Source organism: Vanellus vanellus (genome assembly GCF_965231255.1).
Source record: "Vanellus vanellus genome assembly, contig: HAP1_SCAFFOLD_36, whole genome shotgun sequence".
Taxonomy (NCBI): domain Eukaryota; kingdom Metazoa; phylum Chordata; class Aves; order Charadriiformes; family Charadriidae; genus Vanellus; species Vanellus vanellus.
Window position 1 is genome coordinate 2,089,327 of NW_028127470.1, and position 6,299 is coordinate 2,095,625.

General features: G+C 51.4%; 1 pseudogene across 1 annotated transcript; it reads right to left on the reverse strand.

Moving 5' to 3' along the window:
* Positions 1-824: 824 nt before the first annotated feature.
* LOC309685249 (olfactory receptor 14A16-like) lies at positions 825-6,049 on the reverse strand (annotated as a pseudogene). Its single transcript has 2 exons — positions 5,120-6,049; positions 825-838 (listed from the first exon to the last, which is right to left on the reverse strand). The product of its transcript is annotated as an olfactory receptor 14A16-like (transcript).
* Between the last annotated feature and the right edge of the window lie 250 nt (positions 6,050-6,299).

Sequence of the window (6,299 nt, forward strand, 5' to 3'; positions counted from 1 at the left end):
TGTTGCACCACCTTGTGGAGCAGGAGTTGGTCTTGAATGTAGCCAGCCACTGCATCCCAGACGGCCGTTCGCTCTGAAAAAACAAAGAAGAACCAGGTCAGGCCCCATCTCCACCAGCTCTCAGGTCCACCCCAAACATCTCCCCCTTGAGCCGCGACGCGGTGGCAGACGCCAAGTGTCATGGCTGGCTCCGAAATGGTGACAAGCCCTTGAGTCTTGGCTGCCGGAGAGGTGGCTGCGGTTGGCCGTACCTTCAGCGGTGACGCTGGACATAGCGAAGGTGTGCTCCATCCCATCCCAGAAGTCCATCTTGGTCCGCCTCACGCTGGCAGGTCGGTTCTTGGTGGCGACAGCCATGTTGGAGGTCATCTTATGGACGTTCCTCCAAAGTGTGGGACCCACCACCCGGTGGGCCCTTTTATACCCCCTGAGTGGGTGTGCCACGCACCTCTTGTGACATCAGGGTGACATGTTCATCGCTGATTGACTGACCGTGGTGACACGGCAACCGCCAACCTCTGGTGGGGTGGCCATTAGCAGGGAGAGCTTCAAGCAGCTCAGGATGCTCCAAGCCCCGTCCAACCTGACCTCGGACCTTCCAGTCATGGACACACAGATTGGTTTGGCTTGGAGGAGACATTTGAAGGTCCATCTCGTCCAACCTCCCCTGTCTTCGGCAGGGGCATATTCCAGTAGAGCAGGTTACTCAACGCCCCATCCAACCGGACCTTGGATACATCCACTCAGACCCACAGAATGGTTTGCATTGGTTGAGTTGGATTTTTGGGTGGTTTGGGTTCCAACAGACCAGGTTGGTCCTAGCCCTATCCAATCTGACCTTGAACCCCTCCAATCAGACTCATAGAAGGTTTGGGTTGGTTGAGTTGGATTTTTGGGCTGGAAGGTTTGGGAACCAGTAGAGAAGGTTGGTCCCAGTCTCATCCAGCCTTACGTTGGACACTTCCAGTCATAGACCCACAGAACGGTTTGTGTTGAAGGGGACCTTTGAAGGTCCATCCAGTCCAACCTCCCCATCATCGGCTGGGACACCTTCCAGTAGACCAGGTTGGTCCCAGCCCCATCCAACCTGACCTTGAACACCTCCAACTGGACCCAAAGAACAGTTTGGATTGGATTTCTGGGTGGTTTGGGATCCAGTAGATGGGGTTGGTTGCAGCCCCATCCAACCTGACCTCAGACACTTCCAGTCATGGACCCAAAGACTGGTTTGGGTGGGAGGGGACCTTGGAAGGTCCATCCTGTCAAACCCCCCAATCACTGCAGTGGCCGAGAATAAAAGTAGTGCCACGAGTGGGGCGGGTGCTCCTGCGTTATTGTATCTCATCCTATTGTATTATTTTATCTCTTTCGTTTATTTTGTTTTTTCCTTTATGGTATTTTATTTTATGTTATTTTATTTTGCTCTATTCATTTTATTTTTCTTTATTTTATTTTATTTTATCACTTTATTTTACTTTATATTTGATTTTACATTTGACTTTATTTTCTTTTACTTTATATTATTTTACTTTATTCTCCTTTATTTTCTTGTACTTTATTTTCTTTTACCTTATTTTCTTGTATAATTTTATTTTACATTACTTTATTTTACTTTATTTTACTTATTTTTTTCTTTTTCTTTATTATATTAATTGTTTTTCTTTATTTTATTTTATTTTATTATATTCATTATTGTTCTTTATTTTATTTTCTTTATTGTATTTTTTTTACCGTATTTTATGGTATTTTATTTTTCTTTGTTATTTTATTTTACGTTATTTTATTCTTTATTTTACTTTAACTTTTTTCTATTATACTTCATTTTATTCTATCCTATTCTATTTATTTTACTTTATTTTACTATTTCCTCCCCCCGTCCCCTCAGCAGCCCCACATTCCCCCCTCCCCGCCCTTCCCCCCCTCTCCCCTCTCCTCCCCCGGGACACGGATTTGGCCGTTCCAGACTGCCCAGGATGGGCGCAGGGGGAGGGGTCTTGGAACAGGGCAAAAAAAATCCCGTGGAGGGAAACCCGTGACCCCCCCGCAAGTACATCCCCCACCCCCCAAACCCATCCCCCACCCAAATACACCTCCAAAAATTACCCCCCACCCCCCCAATCCCATACCCCACCCCATGACCCCCACCCGAATGGGGGAGGGGGGCAGGAGGAGAAGGGGGCGGGGCCACGCTTGGTCCCTCCCCCAGTGGAAGTACCATGATTGGGGGGGAAGGGCAGAGGGGGCGGGGTCTGTGCTTACGAGGCTCCGCCCCCCCGAGGTGGGACTGGTCAGAGAAGCTGTCCCCGGAGGTCTGACACAGCAGGGACACCCTGGCTCCACACCTCCCCAACCCCACCATGTCTCTCCTCAGCCACCTGGGACTCGCCTCCCTCTGCCTCCCATCACCCTTCTCCACCGCACTCTGCAGCTGGAGGTCACAGCTCCTTTGCACCAGCGCCCACTGCTTTCCTTAGAGACCGGGCGGCACAAAGGCAAAGAGGGATTCTTCCGAGTTCTGAACGAACAGAATGAAACTGATAAGATTTACCCTTAAACCAAAACACGCTCCTCAACTGTATGCCACGGACAAGCTGCCACCAATGAGCTTTAACTCCCACAAGGCATAACCGTGGAAGAAATGTTTTTGCCAGAAAACAAATGGAAAGATACGCACAACTAAAGAGTTTTCTAAACAGAGAATTCAAGAGACTACTGAAAGATTGGCGAGCTTTTAACTGCCTGAAGGTCAAAGCAGCACCGGGATTGTGGAGAGGTGTCTGAGTGGTGTAAGAGGAAAGGGAAGGGAAACCTAGGGAGCAATCGCAAGTGCTTCTGTGCAGATGCGCTGCTGGAAAGGTGCCTTCAGACATGGTCAGTTTAGTTCGGAGAGGTGGAAATGCGTGAAAGGTGAGGGAGATTAAATGCAGAGCCTGAGAGAGAGAGTCCTGACAATGCAAAGAGAGGGGAAGGTCCACAGCTCTCCTCTTGCACATCTTGAAAACTCTTCATATGGATCTTACGGGAGAACACTGACTTGTCATTAGAAGTCTTCACTTGTTTCAGCTGATGAGCTCGTGCTCATACACGTGTCAAAATGTCTCAGGCTTCCAGGCAGCGCTCCGCTGTCTGACCATCAGTACCCAGTGGTACCTCCAGAGGACCCCGTGTCTCTGAAGCACGTGCCTGGGCCTGGCCGCTGTCCCCGAGGAGCTGCTGGAGACCAGAGCCCCTGGGAAGCTGCAGCTGGAGCCTGGGCAGAGGGTCCCAGGCACCTACAGTGGCACCACTGTCCGTGTCCCTGTAACTGCATCCCACCCCAATTTTATCACCACTCTCTTCCCAGAAGATAAGTAAGAGAGAAAAGGAAGGAGAGATTTATGGGTTTTAAGGAAAACTACAACTAGAAATGAAGCTCTAGGTTATTCTTAGTTTAAAAAAAATAAACTCAGCATTGGTGACAGTTAAGACTTTGCCTGAAACTTTTGAAATCCTGCCTTCGCACGGGTGTGAATTTGTAGTTCATATTCACTGTACGTACACGTAACTCACCCAAATCCGACTGCTTGTCGGCACTTGCATGGTTTCCGAAGGCACACACACTGACACTGACTATAAGGAAATGATCAGGTATCTATTTCCTGTGAGTGCCCAGGCCACAGTTGTGTGAGGCATTGCACAAGCATCCAAAATCAATGCACCGCTGCGGCAAAGGCCGACAGCTTCCGGGGCTGCATTAGGAAAAGCGTTGTCTCCAGCTGGAGGGAGGTGATCCTTCTCTTCTCCTCAGCACTGGTGAGGCCACATCTGCAGTGCTGTGTCCAGTGCTGGGCTCCCCAGGGCGAGGAAGCTCTTGACCTCCTAAAGGAATTCCAGCAAAGGGCCCCAAAGCTGATTTAAGGGGCTGCAGCATCTTTCCTAGGAAGGAAGGCTGAGAGATCAGTAGTGTGCCCAGAAGCGTCTGCAAGCTGTAGCATATTAGTCAGCAGAGCCAGACCTCGTCATTCAAGGCAGGATTTCATGCGCTAGGGCTGTTGCAGCAGCAGCTGTGGTGATTGAGAGAGCAAGAAATGCGGTCCTGGGGAACCTCCTCACGCTAACGGTTCATTCCTGCTTCCTTCGTCCTCCTCTGCAGAGTTCAAGCGACTGTGGGTGTGCCACCGTTGGGAAGTGCATTGGTCTATGGCAATAACCATAGTTGGCCGTTGGTCTCTTTGGCTGAACTCTCTGTCCCTGCCCCAAGGTCCGCTCAGCGTCCCCAAGATGTCCCCTGCCTTGGCTGGCCCCGCGTTGTGGGCAGCCGGGCGCCCCAGGGCAAAGCCCGCTGCATCTGCCCCAGGCTGTGTGGCCTTGGCTGGCTGTGGAGAGGAGGGGAGAGCGGGGGTGACAGCCCGGGGGGTGACAGGAGGGCCAGCAGGCGGTGAATCACTCCCCAGTCTCCCTCATGCCTGCTGTGTCCCCGCTGCTTATCCTGACATTGCAGAGCCCTCATTAGACCTTACTGGTCTGTCCTTCCTTTGCTTTTACCTTATTGTGAAACTCCATCCACTGTGCACCCAACAGAAGGCACATGGTGTCTCTGGAGACTTCTTGTGCTCTCCTGGTGGCTCCTGATACTTCCCTGAAGGACAGGAGTCTGTTAGTAGCCCTTCCACATGTGAGACAGTCCCAAGCAGGTGCCTCTTGACCGTTCAGGATCTCCGGTGGCACTGGGAACTCACAGGTCAAGGCTCAGTCCTGTCCTCATTCCCATATACGACACCCCATGCTCTCATCCCGCAAGGCCATTCAGCACCCAAGCACATCACCAAGGCCTTTTAGCCTGCAGCTCCCTGAGTGTATTCTGCACTCCACTTTCGGGAAAAAAAGCCAAAGCTTCACACACGGTACTGGTGAAATCCCCTTTTATTGCAGAGATGCCACAAAGGAAGCCACTATCACTGTGGTGATAGACTCAATTACAGGTCTCTGGGTAAGACAGGCTGGGTTCATCCTCTGAAGAAGTGGGACAAAAGCAACTATTTGTGTACAGACAGGTTTATAACTGATACAATGACCACAAGAAAAAAATGCCTGAGATACATATAAAGTCACTGGTGAAGAGAGGTGGGCAACTCATTGCTGCTGAAGTATACTGCTAGAATCAGTTTCTTCAGGGCATCCATGATGTCCTGGTTCCTCATGCTGTAGATGAGGGGGTTCACTGCTGGAGGAACGATTGAGTACAGCACTGCCACCACCAGATCTAGAACTGGGGAGGACACAGAAGGGGGCTTTAGGCAGGCAAATATGCCAGTGCTGAGAAAGAGGGAGACCACGGCCAGGTGAGCGAGGCACGTGGAAAAGGCTTTGTGCCGCCCCTGCTCCGAGGGGATCCTCAGCACCGCCCTGAAGATCTGCACATAGGACAGCACAATGAAAACAAAGCAAACAAACGCTAAAAAGGCAGTAACCACTAGAAGGTCAGCTTCTGTGAGGTGGGCATCTGAGCAGGAGAGCTTGAGGATGTGGGGGATTTCACAGAAGAACTGGTCCAGGGCATTGCCCTGGCAGAGGGGCAGTGAAAATGTATTGGCCGTGTGCAGCACAGCATTGAGAAACCCACTGCCCCAGACAGCTGCTGCCATGCGGACACACGCTCTGCTGCCCAGGAGGGTCCCGTAGTGCAGGGGGTGGCAGATGGCAACGTAGCGGTCGTAGGACGTGACAGTGAGAAGGGAAAACTCTGCTGTAGCACAGAAAAAGAGAAAAAAAACACCTGTGCAGCACATCCTGAGAATGAGATTGTCCGAGTGTCCCGCTGACAATTGGCCATGGCTTTGGTGAGAGTGGTGGAGATGGAGCCCAGGTCAAAAACAGAGAGGTTGAGGAGGAAGAAGTACATGGGGGTGTGGAGGCGGTGGTCGCAGGTGATGGCGGTGATGATGAGGCCGTTTCCCAGGAGGGCAGCCAGGTAGATGCCCAGGAAGAGCCAGAAGGTCAAGAGCTGCAGCTCCCGTGTGTCTGCGAATGCCAGGAGGAGGAAGTGGGTGATGGAGCTGCTGCTGGACATTTGCTGCCTCTGGACATGGGGGACATTCCAAGGAGGAAATAACAGCGACAAGTCAGGGGAGACTTCTCTGAGCAAAATCAAAGCCATTTCCCACAGACCCTCCCCCTGTCACACACAGACACCCTTTTCTTTTACGAGGAGACCTTCCTTCAGCTCTGCTGCTGGAGCCCTTTTTGGTGTTGGCCCAGTGGGAGATGAAGACTAGGGCATCTGCCCATGGGCTCCTGATAAGTTTACCCCGCTCTGCAGA